Raw genomic sequence first — 16,279 nt, 5'->3', positions numbered from 1 at the left:
TACTGTACCCCAGTGTTATACAGTGACAGACCCGTCCCCACCAGTACTGTACCCCAGTGTTATACAGTGGCAGGCCCGTCCCCACCAGTACTGTACCCCAGCGTTATACACTGACAGACCCGTCTCCACCAGTACTGTACCCCAGTGTTATACAGTGACAGACCCATCCCCACCAGTACTGTGCCCCAGTGTTATACAGTGACTGACCCGTCCCCACCAGTACTGTACCCCAGTGTTATACAGTGACAGACCCGTCCCCACCAGTACTGTACCCCAGCGTTATACACTGACATACCCGTCCCCACCAGTTCTGTACCCCAGTGTTATACAGTGACAGACCCGTCCCCACCAGTACTGTACCCCAGTGTTATACAGTGACGCACCCGTCCCCACCAGTACTGTACCCCAGTGTTACACAGTGACAGACCAGTCCCCACCAGTACTGTACCCCAGTGTTATACAGTGACGCACCCGGCCCCACCAGTACTGTACCCCAGTGTTATACAGTGACAGACCCGTCCCCACCAGTACTGTACCCCAGTGTTATACAGTGACAGACCCGTCCCCACCAGTACTGTACCCCAGTGTTATACAGTGACAGACCCGTCCCCACCAGTACTGTACCCCAGTGTTATACAGTGGCAGGCCCGTCCCCACCAGTACTGTACCCCAGTGTTATACAGTGACAGGCCCGTCCTCACCAGTACTGTACCCCAGTGTTATACAGTGACAGACCCGTCCCCACCAGTACTGTACCCCAGTGTTATACAGTGACAGACCCGTCCTCACCAGTACTGTACCCCAGTGTTATACAGTGACAGACCCGTCCCCACCAGTACTGTACCCCAGTGTTATACAGTGACATACCCGTCCCCACCAGTTCTGTACCCCAGTGTTATACAGTGACAGACCCGTCCCCACCAGTTCTGTACCCCAGTGTTATACAGTGACAGACCCGTCCCCACCAGTACTGTACCCCAGTGTTATACAGTGACATACCCGTCCCCACCAGTTCTGTACCCCAGTGTTATACAGTGACAGACCCGTCCCCACCAGTACTGTACCCCAGTGTTATACAGTGACATACCCGTCCCCACCAGTTCTGTACCCCAGTCTTATACAGTGACAGACCCGTCCCCAACAGTACTGTACCCCAGTGTTATACAGTGAAAGACCCTTCACCAGCAGTACTGCACCCCAGTGTTATACAGTGACAGACCCGTCCCCACCAGTACTGTACCCCAGTGTTATACAGTGACAGACCCGTCCCCACCAGTACTGTACCCCAGTGTTATACAGTGACAGACCCGTCCCCACCAGTACTGTACCCCAGTGTTATACAGTGACAGACCCGTCCCCACCAGTACTGTACCCCAGTGTTATACAGTGACGCACCCGTCCCCACCAGTACTGTACCCCAGTGTTACACAGTGAAAGACCCGTCCCCACCAGTACTGTACCCCAGTGTTATACAGTGACGCACCCGTCCCCACCAGTACTGTACCCCAGTGTTACACACTGACAGACCCGTCCCCACCAGTACTGTACCCCAGTGTTATACAGAGACAGACCCGGCCCCACCAGTACTGTAACCCAGAGTTATACAGTGACAGACCCCTCCCCACCAGTACTGTACCCCAGTGTTGTACAGTGACAGACCCGTCCCCACCAGTACTGTACCCCAGTGTTACACACTGACAGACCCGTGCCCACCAGTACTGTACCCCAGTGTTATACAGTGACAGACCCATCCCCACCAGTACTGTACCCCAGTGTTATACAGTGACAGACCTGTCCCCACCAGTACTGTACCCCAGTGTTATACAGTGACAGACCCGTCCTCACCAGTACTGTACCCCAGTGTTATACAGTGACAGACCCGTCCCCACCAGTACTGCACCCCAGTGTTATACAGTGACAGACCCGTCCCCACCAGTACTGTACCCCAGTGTTATACAGTGACAGACCTGTCCCCACCAGTACTGTATCCCAGTGTTATACACTGACAGACCCGTCCCCACCAGTACTGTACCCCAGTGTTACACACTGACAGACCCGTGCCGACCAGTACTGTACCCCAGTGTTATACACTGACAGACCCATCCCCACCAGTACTGTACCGCAGTGATATACAGTGACAGACCCATCACCACCAGTACTGTACCCCAGTGTTATACAGTGACAGACCCGGCCCCACCAGTACTGTACCCCAGTGTTATACAGTGACAGACCCGTCCCCACCAGTACTGTACCCCAGTGTTACACAGTGACAGGCCCTTCCCCACCAGTACTGCACACCAGTGTTATACAGTGACAGACCCCTCCCCACCAGTACTGTACACCAGTGTTATACTGTGACAGACCCCTCCCCACCAGTACTGTACCCCAGTGTTATACAGTGACAGACCCGTCCCCACCAGTACTGTACCCCAGTGTTATACAGTGACAGACCCGTCCCCACCAGTACTGTACCCCAGTGTTATACAGTGACAGACCCGTCCCCACCAGTACTGTACCCCAGTGTTATACAGTGACGCACCTGTCTCCACCAGTACTGTACCCCAGTGTTACACAGCGACAGACCCCTCCCCACCAGTACTGTGCCCCAGTGTTATACAGTGACAGACCCGTCCCCACCAGTACTGTACCCCAGTGTTATACAGTGACAGACCCGTCCCCACCAGTACTGTACCCCAGTGTTATACAGTGACAGACCCGTCCCCACCAGTACTGTACCCCAGTGTTATACAGTGACAGACCCGTCCCCACCAGTACTGTACCCCAGTGTTATACAGTGACGCACCCGTCCCCACCAGTACTGTACCCCAGTGTTACACAGTGAAAGACCCGTCCCCACCAGTACTGTACCCCAGTGTTATACAGTGACGCACCCGTCCCCACCAGTACTGTACCCCAGTGTTACACACTGACAGACCCGTCCCCACCAGTACTGTACCCCAGTGTTATACAGAGACAGACCCGGCCCCACCAGTACTGTAACCCAGAGTTATACAGTGACAGACCCCTCCCCACCAGTACTGTACCCCAGTGTTGTACAGTGACAGACCCGTCCCCACCAGTACTGTACCCCAGTGTTACACACTGACAGACCCGTGCCCACCAGTACTGTACCCCAGTGTTATACAGTGACAGACCCATCCCCACCAGTACTGTACCCCAGTGTTATACAGTGACAGACCTGTCCCCACCAGTACTGTACCCCAGTGTTATACAGTGACAGACCCGTCCTCACCAGTACTGTACCCCAGTGTTATACAGTGACAGACCCGTCCCCACCAGTACTGCACCCCAGTGTTATACAGTGACAGACCCGTCCCCACCAGTACTGTACCCCAGTGTTATACAGTGACAGACCTGTCCCCACCAGTACTGTATCCCAGTGTTATACACTGACAGACCCGTCCCCACCAGTACTGTACCCCAGTGTTACACACTGACAGACCCGTGCCGACCAGTACTGTACCCCAGTGTTATACACTGACAGACCCATCCCCACCAGTACTGTACCGCAGTGATATACAGTGACAGACCCATCACCACCAGTACTGTACCCCAGTGTTATACAGTGACAGACCCGGCCCCACCAGTACTGTACCCCAGTGTTATACAGTGACAGACCCGTCCCCACCAGTACTGTACCCCAGTGTTACACAGTGACAGGCCCTTCCCCACCAGTACTGCACACCAGTGTTATACAGTGACAGACCCCTCCCCACCAGTACTGTACACCAGTGTTATACTGTGACAGACCCCTCCCCACCAGTACTGTACCCCAGTGTTATACAGTGACAGACCCGTCCCCACCAGTACTGTACCCCAGTGTTATACAGTGACAGACCCGTCCCCACCAGTACTGTACCCCAGTGTTATACAGTGACAGACCCGTCCCCACCAGTACTGTACCCCAGTGTTATACAGTGACGCACCTGTCTCCACCAGTACTGTACCCCAGTGTTACACAGCGACAGACCCCTCCCCACCAGTACTGTGCCCCAGTGTTATACAGTGACAGACCCGTCCCCACCAGTACTGTACCCCAGTGTTATACAGTGACGCACCCGTCCCCACCAGTACTGTACCCCAGTGTTACACAGTGACAGACCCGTCCCCACCAGTACTGTACCCCAGTGTTATACAGTGACAGACCCGTTCCCACCAGTACTGTACCCCAGTGTTATACAGTGACAGACCCGTCCCCACCAGTACTGTACCCCAGTGTTATATAGTGACAGACCCGTTCCCACCAGTACTGTACCCCAGTGTTATACAGTGACAGACCCGTCCCCACCAGTACTGTACCCAAGTGTTATACAGTGTCAGACCCGTCCCCACCAGTACTGTACCCCAGTGTTATACAGTGACAGACCCATCCCCACCAGTACTGTATCCCAGTGTTATACACTGACAGACCCGTCCCCACCAGTACTGTACCCCAGTGTTATACAGCGACAGACCCGTCCTCACCAGTACTGTGCCCCAGTGTTACACACTGACAGACCTATCCCCACCAGTACTGTACCCCAGTGTTATACAGTGACAGACCCGTCCCCACCAGTAATGTACCCCAGTGTTATACAGTGACAGACCCGTCCCCATCAGTACTGTACCCCAGTGTTATACCGAGACAGACCCGGCCCCACCAGTACTGTACCCAAGTGTTATACAGGGACAGACCCGTCCCCACCAGTACTGTCCCCCAGTGTTATACAGCGACAGACCTGACCCCACCAGTACTGTACCCCAGTGTTATACAGTTACAGACCCGTCCCCACCAGTACTGTCCCCCAGTGTTATACAGCGACAGACCTGACCCCACCAGTACTGTACCCCAGTGTTATACAGTTACAGACCCCTCCCCACCAGTACTGTACCCCAGTGTTATACAGTGACAGGCCCGTGCCCACCAGTACTGTAACCCAGTGTTATACAGTGACAAACACGTCCCCACCAGTACTGTACCCCAGTGTTATACAGTGACAGGCCCATCCCCACCAGTACTGTATCCCAGTGTTATACAGTGACAGACCCGTCCCCACCAGTACTGTACCCCAGTGTTATACAGTGACAGACCCGTCCCCACCAGTACTGTACCCCAGTGTTATACAGTGACAGACCCGTCCCCACCAGTACTGTACCCGAGTGTTATACAGAGACAGACCCGTCCCCACCAGTACTGTACCCCAGTGTTATACAGTGACAGACCCGTCCCCACCAGTACTGTAACCAAGTGTTGTACAGTGACAGACCCGTCCCCACCAGTACTGTGCGCCAGTGTTATACAGTGACAGACCCGTCCCCATTCAGTACTCAACCCCAGTGTTATACAGTGACAGACCCGTCCCCACCAGTACTGTACCCCAGTGTTATACAGTGACAGACCCGTCTCCGCCAGTACTGTGCCCCAGTGTTATACAGTGACAGACCCGTCCCCACCAGTACTATACCCGAGTGTTATACAGTGACGCACCCGTCCCCACCAGTACTGTACCCCAGTGTTACACAGTGACAGACCCGTCCCCACCAGTACATTACCCCAGTATTATACAGTGACAGACCCGACCCCACCAGTACTGTACCCCAGTGTTATACAGTGACAGACCCCTCCCCACTAGTACTGTACCCCAGCGTTATACAGTGACAGACCCCTCCCCACCAGTACTGTACCCCAGTTTTATACAGTGACAGACCCGTCCCCACCAGTACTGTACCCCAGTGTTATACAGAGACAGACCCGTCCCCACCAGTACTGTACCCCAGTGTTATACAGTGACAGACCCGTCCCCACCAGTACTGTACCCCTGTGTTATACAGTGACGCACCTGTCCCCACCAGTACAGTACCCCAGTATTATACAGTGACAGACCCGACCCCACCAGTGCTGTACCACAGTGTTATACAGTGACAGACCCCTCCCCACCAGTACTGTACCCCAGTGTTATACAGAGACAGACCCGGCCCCACGAGTACTGTACTCCAGTGTTATACAGTGACAGACCCGACCCACCAGTACTGTACCCCAGTGTTATACAGTGACAGACCCGTCCCCAGCAGTACTGTACCCCAGTGTTATACAGTGACAGACCCCTCCCCACCTGTACTGTACCCCAGTGTTATACAGTGACAGACCCGTCCCCACCAGTACTGTACCCCAGTGTTATACAGTGACAGACCCGTCCCCACCAGTACTGTACCCCAGTGTTATACAGTGACAGACCCGTCCCCACCAGTAATGTACCCCAGTGTTATACAGTGACAGACCCGTCCCCATCAGTACTGTACCCCAGTGTTATACCGAGACAGACCCGGGCCCACCAGTACTGTACCCCAGTGTTATACAGGGACAGACCCGTCCCCACCAGTACCGTACCGCAGTGTTATACAGTGACAGACCCGTCCCCCACCAGTACTGCACACCAGTGTTATACAGTGACAGACCCGTCCCCACCAGTACTGTACCCCAGTGTTATACAGTGACAGACCCGTCCCCACCAGTACTGTACCCCAGTGTTATACAGTGACAGACCCGTCCCCACCAGTACTGTACCCCAGTGTTACACAGTGATAGACCCGTCCCCACCAGTACTGTACCCCATTGTTATACAGAGACAGACCCGACCCACGAGTACTGTACCCCAGTGTTATACAGAGACAGACCCGGCCCCACCAGTACTGTACCCCAGTGTTACACACTGACAGACCCGTACCCACCAGAACTGTACCCCAGTGTTATACAGTGACAGACCCGTCCCCACCAGTACTGTACCCCAGTGTTATACAGTGACAGACCCATCCCCACCAGTACTGTACCCCAGTGTTATACAGTGACAGACCCGTCCCCATCAGTACTGTACCCCAGTGTTATACAGTGACAGACCCGTCCCCACCAGTACTGTACCCCAGTGTTATACAGTGACAGACCCGTCCCCACCAGTACTGTACCCCAGTGTTATACAGTGACAGACCCATCCCCACCAGTACTGTACCCCAGTGTTATACACTGACAGACCCGGCCCCACCAGTACTGTACCCCAGTGTTATACAGTGACAGACCCGTCCCCACCAGTACTGTACACCAGTGTTATACATTGACAGACACCTCCCCACCAGTACTGTACACCAGTGTTATACAGTGACAGACCCCTCCCCACCAGTACTGTACCCCAGTGTTATACAGTGACAGACCCGTCCCCACCAGTACTGTACCCCAGTGTTATACAGTGACAGACGCGACCCCACCAGTACTGTACCCCAGTGTTATACAGTGACAGACCCGTCCCCACCAGTACTCAACCCCAGTGTTATAAACTGACAGACCCCTCCCCACCAGTACTGTCCCCCAGTGTTATACAGTGACAGACCCGTCCCCACCAGTACTGTACCCCAGTGTTATACAGTGACAGACCCGTCCCCACCAGTACTGTACCCCAGTGTTACACAGTGATAGACCCGTCCCCACCAGTACTGTACCCCATTGTTATACAGAGACAGACCCGACCCACGAGTACTGTACCCCAGTGTTATACAGAGACAGACCCGGCCCCACCAGTACTGTACCCCAGTGTTACACACTGACAGACCCGTACCCACCAGAACTGTACCCCAGTGTTATACAGTGACAGACCCGTCCCCACCAGTACTGTACCCCAGTGTTATACAGTGACAGACCCATCCCCACCAGTACTGTACCCCAGTGTTATACAGTGACAGACCCGTCCCCATCAGTACTGTACCCCAGTGTTATACAGTGACAGACCCGTCCCCACCAGTACCGTACCCCAGTGTTATACAGTGACAGACCCGTCCCCACCAGTACTGTACCCCAGTGTTATACAGTGACAGACCCATCCCCACCAGTACTGTACCCCAGTGTTATACACTGACAGACCCGGCCCCACCAGTACTGTACCCCAGTGTTATACAGTGACAGACCCGTCCCCACCAGTACTGTACACCAGTGTTATACATTGACAGACACCTCCCCACCAGTACTGTACACCAGTGTTATACAGTGACAGACCCCTCCCCACCAGTACTGTACCCCAGTGTTATACAGTGACAGACCCGTCCCCACCAGTACTGTACCCCAGTGTTATACAGTGACAGACGCGACCCCACCAGTACTGTACCCCAGTGTTATACAGTGACAGACCCGTCCCCACCAGTACTCAACCCCAGTGTTATAAACTGACAGACCCCTCCCCACCAGTACTGTCCCCCAGTGTTATACAGTGACAGACCAGTTCCCACCAGTACTGTACCCCAGTGTTATACAGTGACAGACCCGTCCCCACCAGTACTGTCCCCCAGTGTTATACAGTGACAGACCCATCCCCACCAGTACTGTACCCCAGGGTTATACAGTGACCGACCTGTCCCCACCAGTACTGTACCCCAGTGTTGTACAATGACAGACCCGTCTCCACCAGTACTGTACCCCAGTGTTACACAGTGACAGACCCGTCCCCACCAGTACTGTAACCCAGTGTTATACAGTGACAGACCCGTCCCCACCAGTACTGTACCCCAGTGTTATACAGTGACAGACCCGTCCCCACCAGTACTGTACCCCAGTGTTATACAGTGACAGACCCGTCCCCACCAGTACTGTACACCAGTGTTATACATTGACAGACCCCTCCCCACCAGTACTGTACCCCAGTGTTATACAGTGACAGACCCCTCCCCACCAGTACTGTACCCCAGTGTTATACAGTGACAGACCCGTCCCCACCAGTACTGTACCCCAGTGTTATACAGTGACAGACGCGTCCCCACCAGTACTGTACCCCAGTGTTATACAGTGACAGACCCGTCCCCACCAGTACTCAACCCCAGTGTTATACACTGACAGACCCCTCCCCACCAGTACTGTACCCCAGTGTTATACAGTGACAGGCCTGTCCCCACCAGTACTGTACCCCAGTGTTATAGTGACAGACCCCTCCCCATCAGTACTGTACCCCAGTGTTATACAGTGACAGAGCCGTCCCTACCAGTACTGTACCCCAGTGTTATACAGTAACAGACCCATCCCCTCCAGTACGGTACCCCAGTGTTATATGGTGACAGACCCATCCCCACCAGTACTGTACCCCAGTGTTATACAGTGACGCACCCGTCCCCACCAGTACTGTACCCCAGTGTTATACAGTGACGCACCTGTCCCCACCAGTACTGTACCCCAGTGTTATACAGTGACAGACCCGTCTCCAACAGTACTGTACCCAGTGTTATACAGTGACAGACCCGTCCCCACCAGTACTGTTCCCCAGTGTTACACAGCGACAAACCCGTCCCCACCAGTACTGTACCCCAGTGTTATACAGTGACAGACCCATCCCCACCAGTACTGTACCCCAGTGTTATACAGTGACGCACCCGTCCCCACCAGTACTGTACCCCAGTGTTATACAGTGACAGACCCGGCCCCACCAGTCCTGTACCCCAGTGTTATACAGTGACGCACCTGTCCCCACCAGTACTGTACCCCAGTGTTACACAGAGACAGACCCGTCCCCACCAGTACTGTACCCCAGTGTTATACAGTGACAGACCCGTCCCCACCAGTACTGTACCCCAGTGATATACAGAGGCGCACCCGTCTCCACCAGTACTGTGCCCCAGTGTTACACAGTGACAGACCCGTCCCCACCAGTACTGTACCCCAGTGTTATACAGCGAGAGACCCGTCCCCACCAGTACTGTACCCCAGTGTTATACAGTGACAGACCCGTCCCCACCAGTACAGTACCCCAGTGTTATACAGAGACGCACCCGTCCCCACCAGTACTGTGCCCCAGTGTTACACAGTGACAGACCCGTCCCCACCAGTACTGTACCCCAGTGTTATACAGTGACAGACCCGTCCCCACCAGTACTGTACCCCAGTGTTATACAGTGACAGACCCGTCTCCACCGGTACTGTACCCCAGTGTTATACAGTGACAGACCCGTCCCCGCCGGTACTGTACCCCAGTGTTATACAGTGACAGACCCGTCCCCACCAGTACTGTACCCCAGTGTTATACAGTGACAGACCCGTCCCCACCAGTACTGTACCCCAGTGTTATACAGTGACAGACCCGTCCCCACCAGTACTGTACCCCAGTGTTATACAGTGACAGACCCGTCCCCACCAGTACTGTAGCCCAGTGTTATACAGTGACAGACCCGCCCCCACCAGTACTGTACCCCAGTGTTATACAGTGACGCACCCGTCCCCACCAGTACTGTACCCCAGTGTTACACAGACAGACCCGTCCCCACCAGTACTGTACCCCAGTGTTATACAGTGAAAGACCCATCCCCACCAGAACTGTACCCCAGTGTTATACAGTGACAGACCCGTCCCCACCAGTACTGTACCCCAGTGTTATACAGTGACAGACCCGTCCCCACCAGTACTGTACCCCAGTGTTATACAGTGACAGACCCGTCCCCACCAGTACTGTACCCCAGTGTTACACAGTGATAGACCCGTCCCCACCAGTACTGTACCCCAGTGTTATACAGAGACAGACCCGGCCCCACCAGTACTGTACCCCAGTGTTATACAGTGACAGACCCGTCCCCACCAGTACTGTACCCCAGTGTTATACAGTGGCAGGCCCGTCCCCACCAGTACTGTACCCCAGAGTTATACACTGACAGACCCGTCTCCACCAGTACTGTACCCCAGTGTTACACACTGACATACCCGTCCCCACCAGTTCTGTACCCCAGTGTTATACAGTGATAGACCCGTCCCCACCAGTACTGTACCCCAGTGTTATACAGTGACGCACCCGTCCCCACCAGTACTGTACCCCAGTGTTACACAGTGAAAGACCCTTCCCCACCAGTACTGTACCCCAGTGTTATACAGAGACAGACCCGGCCCCACCAGTACTGTACCCCAGTGTTATACAGTGACAGACCCGTCCCCACCAGTACTGTACCCCAGTGTTATACAGTGACAGACCCATCATCACCAGTACTGTACCCCAGTGTTATACAGTGACAGACCCGGCGCCACCAGTACTGTACCCCAGTGTTATACAGTGACAGACCCGTCCCCACCAGTACTGTACCCCAGTGTTACACAGTGAGAGACCCGTCCCCACCAGTACTGTACCCCAGTGTTATACAGTGACAGGCCCTTCCCCACCAGTACTGCACACCAGTGTTATACAGTGACAGACCCCTCCCCACCAGTACTGTACACCAGTGTTATACTGTGACAGACCCCTCCCCACCAGTACTGTACCCCAGTGTTATACAGTGACAGACCCGTCCCCACCAGTACTGTACCCCAGTGTTATACAGTGACAGACCCGTCCCCACCAGTACTGTACCCCAGTGTTATACAGTGACAGACCCGTCCCCACCAGTACTGTACCCCAGTGTTATACAGTGACGCACCTGTCTCCACCAGTACTGTACCCCAGTGTTACACAGCGACAGACCCCTCCCCACCAGTACTGTGCCCCAGTGTTATACAGTGACAGACCCGTCCCCACCAGTACTGTACCCCAGTGTTATACAGTGACGCACCCGTCCCCACCAGGACTGTACCCCAGTGTTACACAGTGACAGACCCGTCCCCACCAGTACTGTACCCCAGTGTTATACAGTGACAGACCCGTTCCCACCAGTACTGTACCCCAGTGTTATACAGTGACAGACCCGTCCCCACCAGTACTGTACCCCAGTGTTATATAGTGACAGACCCGTTCCCACCAGTACTGTACCCCAGTGTTATACAGTGACAGACCCGTCCCCACCAGTACTGTACCCAAGTGTTATACAGTGTCAGACCCGTCCCCACCAGTACTGTACCCCAGTGTTATACAGTGACAGACCCATCCCCACCAGTACTGTATCCCAGTGTTATACACTGACAGACCCGTCCCCACCAGTACTGTACCCCAGTGTTATACAGCGACAGACCCGTCCTCACCAGTACTGTGCCCCAGTGTTACACACTGACAGACCTATCCCCACCAGTACTGTACCCCAGTGTTATACAGTGACAGACCCGTCCCCACCAGTAATGTACCCCAGTGTTATACAGTGACAGACCCGTCCCCATCAGTACTGTACCCCAGTGTTATACCGAGACAGACCCGGCCCCACCAGTACTGTACCCAAGTGTTATACAGGGACAGATCCGTCCCCACCAGTACTGTCCCCCAGTGTTATATAGCGACAGACCTGACCCCACCAGTACTGTACCCCAGTGTTATACAGTTACAGACCCGTCCCCACCAGTACTGTCCCCCAGTGTTATACAGCGACAGACCTGACCCCACCAGTACTGTACCCCAGTGTTATACAGTTACAGACCCCTCCCCACCAGTACTGTACCCCAGTGTTATACAGTGACAGGCCCGTGCCCACCAGTACTGTAACCCAGTGTTATACAGTGACAAACACGTCCCCACCAGTACTGTACCCCAGTGTTATACAGTGACAGGCCCATCCCCACCAGTACTGTATCCCAGTGTTATACAGTGACAGACCCGTCCCCACCAGTACTGTACCCCAGTGTTATACAGTGACAGACCCGTCCCCACCAGTACTGTACCCGAGTGTTATACAGAGACAGACCCGTCCCCACCAGTACTGTAACCAAGTGTTGTACAGTGACAGACCCGTCCCCACCAGTACTGTGCGCCAGTGTTATACAGTGACAGACCCGTCCCCACCAGTACTCAACCCCAGTGTTATACAGTGACAGACCCGTCCCCACCAGTACTGTACCCCAGTGTTATACAGTGACAGACCCGTCTCCACCAGTACTGTACCCCAGTGTTATACAGTGACAGACCCGTCCCCACCAGTACTATACCCGAGTGTTATACAGTGACGCACCCGTCCCCACCAGTACTGTACCCCAGTGTTACACAGTGACAGACCCGTCCCCACCAGTACTGTACCCCAGTGTTACACAGTGACAGACCCGTCCCCACCAGCACAGTACCCCAGTATTATACAGTGACAGACCCGACCCCACCAGTACTGTACCCCAGTGTTATACAGTGACAGACCCCTCCCCCCTAGTACTGTACCCCAGTGTTATACAGAGACAGACCCGGCCCCACCAGTACTGTACTCCAGTGTTATACAGTGACAGACCCGACCCACCAGTACTGTACCCCAGTGTTATACAGTGACAGACCCGTCCCCACCAGTACTGTACCCCAGTGTTATACAGTGACAGACCCCTCCCCACCAGTACTGTACCCCAGTTTTATACAGTGACAGACCCGTCCCCACCAGTACTGTACCCCAGTGTTATACAGAGACAGACCCGTCCCCACCAGTACTGTACCCCAGTGTTATACAGTGACAGACCCGTCCCCACCAGTACTGTACCCCAGTGTTATACAGTGACGCACCCGTCCCCACCAGTACAGTACCCCAGTATTATACAGTGACAGACCCGACCCCACCAGTGCTGTACCACAGTGTTATACAGTGACAGACCCCTCCCCACCAGTACTGTACCCCAGTGTTATACAGAGACAGACCCGGCCCCACGAGTACTGTACTCCAGTGTTATACAGTGACAGACCCGACCCACCAGTACTGTACCCCAGTGTTATACAGTGACAGACCCGTCCCCAGCAGTACTGTACCCCAGTGTTATACAGTGACAGACCCCTCCCCACCAGTACTGTACCCCAGTGTTATACAGTGACAGACCCGTCCCCACCAGTACTGTACCCCAGTGTTATACAGTGACAGACCCGTCCCCACCAGTACTGTACCCCAGTGTTATACAGTGACAGACCCGTCCCCACCAGTAATGTACCCCAGTGTTATACAGTGACAGACCCATCCCCACCAGTACTGTACCCCAGTGTTATACAGTGACAGACCCGTCCCCACCAGTACTGTACCCCAGTGTTATACAGTGACAGACCCGTCCCCACCAGTACTGTACCCCAGTGTTATACAGTGACAGACCCGTCCCCACCAGTACTGTACACCAGTGTTATACATTGACAGACACCTCCCCACCAGTACTGTACACCAGTGTTATACAGTGACAGACCCGTCCCCACCAGTACTGTACCCCAGTGTTATACAGTGACAGACGCGACCCCACCAGTACTGTACCCCAGTGTTATACAGTGACAGACCCGTCCCCACCAGTACTCAACCTCAGTGTTATAAACTGACAGACCCCTCCCCACCAGTACTGTACCCCAGTGTTATACAGTGACAGAGCCGTCCCTACCAGTACTGTACCCCAGTGTTATACAGTAACAGACCCATCCCCTCCAGTACGGTACCCCAGTGTTATACAGTGACAGACCCATCCCCACCAGGACTGTACCCCAGTGTTAGACAGTGACGCACCCGTCCCCACCAGTACTGTACCCCAGTGTTATACAGTGACGCACCTGTCCCCACCAGTACTGTACCCCAGTGTTATACAGCGACAGACCCGTCCCCACCAGTACTGTACCCCAGTGTTATACAGTGACAGACCCGTCCCCACCAGTACTGTACCCCAGGGTTACACAGTGACAGACCAGTCCCCACCAGTACTGTACCCCAGTGTTTTACAGTGACAGACCGGTCCCCACCAGTACTGTACCCCAGTGTTATACAGTGACAGACCCGTCCCCACCGGTACTGTACCCCAGTGTTATACAGTGACAGACCCGTCCCCACCAGTGCTGTACCCCAGTGTTATACAGTGACAGAACCGTCCCCACCAGTACTGTACCCCAGTGTTATACAGTGACAGACCCGTCCCCACCAGTACTGTACCGCAGTTTATACAGTGACAGACCCGTCCCCACCAGTACCGTACCCCAGTGTTATACAGTGACAGACCCGTCCCCACCAGTGCTGTACCCCAGTGTTATACAGTGACAGACCCGTCCCCACCAGTACTGTAGCCCAGTGTTATACAGTGACAGATCCGTCCCCACCAGTACTGTACCCCAGTGATATACAGTGACGCACCCGTCCCCACCAGTACTGTACCCCAGTGTTATACAGTGACAGACCCGTCCCCACCAGTACTGTACCCCAGTGTTATACAGTGACAGACCCGTCCCCACCAGTACTGTAGCCCAGTGTTATACAGTGACAGATCCGTCCCCACCAATACTGTACCCCAGTGATATACAGTGACGCACCCGTCCCCACCAGTACTGTACCCCAGTGTTACACAGTGACAGACACGTCCCCACCAGTACTGTACCCCAGTGTTATACAGTGACAGACCCGTCCCCACCAGTACTGTACCCCAGTGTTACACAGCGACAGAGACGTCCCCACCAGTACTGTACCCCAGTGTTATACAGTGAGAGACCCGTCCCCATCAGTACTGTACCCCAGTGTTATACAGTGACAGACCCGTCCCCACCAGTACTGTATCCCAGTGTTATACAGTGACGCACCCGTCCCCACCAGTACTGTGCCCCAGTGTTATACAGTGACGCACCCGTCCCCACCAGTGCTGTACCCCAGTGTTACACAGTGACAGACCCGTCCCCACCAGTACTGTACCCCAGTGTTATACAGTGACAGACCCGTCCCCACCAGTACTGTACCCCAGTGTTATACAGTGACGCACCCGTCCCCACCAGTACTGTACCCCAGTGTTACACAGTGATAGACCCGTCCCCACCAGTACTGTACCCCAGTGTGAAACAGAGACAGGCCCGGCCCCACCAGTACTGTACCCCAGTGTTATACAGTGACAGACCCGTCCCCACCAGTACTGTACCCCAGTGTTATACAGTGACAGACCCGTCCCCACCAGTACTGTACCCGAGTGTTATACAGAGACAGACCCGTCCCCACCAGTACTGTAACCAAGTGTTGTACAGTGACAGACCCGTCCCCACCAGTACTGTGCGCCAGTGTTATACAGTGACAGACCCGTCCCCACCAGTACTCAACCCCAGTGTTATACAGTGACAGACCCGTCCCCACCAGTACTGTACCCCAGTGTTATACGGTGACAGACCCGTCTCCACCAGTACTGTACCCCAGTGTTATACAGTGACAGACCCGTCCCCACCAGTACTGTACCCCAGTGTTATACAGTGACAGACCCCTCCCCACCAGTACTGTACCCCAGTTTTATACAGTGACAGACCCGTCCCCACCAGTACTGTACCCCAGTGTTATACAGAGACAGACCCGTCCCCACCAGTACTGTACCCCAGTGTTATACAGTGACAGACCCGTCCCCACCAGTACTGTACCCCAGTGTTATACAGTGACGCACCCGTCCCCACCAGTACAGTAC

The 16,279-nt window shown here is 54.4% G+C and overlaps 1 protein-coding gene across 2 annotated transcripts in view; it reads right to left on the bottom strand.

Moving 5' to 3' along the window:
- LOC140404611 (rhomboid-related protein 4-like) overlaps positions 1-16,279 on the bottom strand; it is a 244,167-nt gene that overhangs the window by 118,441 nt on the left and 109,447 nt on the right. The gene's annotated exons all lie outside the window — the stretch shown is intronic.

This window comes from Scyliorhinus torazame, chromosome 31 (genome assembly GCF_047496885.1).
Source record: "Scyliorhinus torazame isolate Kashiwa2021f chromosome 31, sScyTor2.1, whole genome shotgun sequence".
NCBI lineage: Eukaryota > Metazoa > Chordata > Chondrichthyes > Carcharhiniformes > Scyliorhinidae > Scyliorhinus > Scyliorhinus torazame.
The sequence above is the reverse complement of the archived record's forward strand: the minus strand, read 5'-3'. Positions and strand labels throughout refer to the sequence as shown.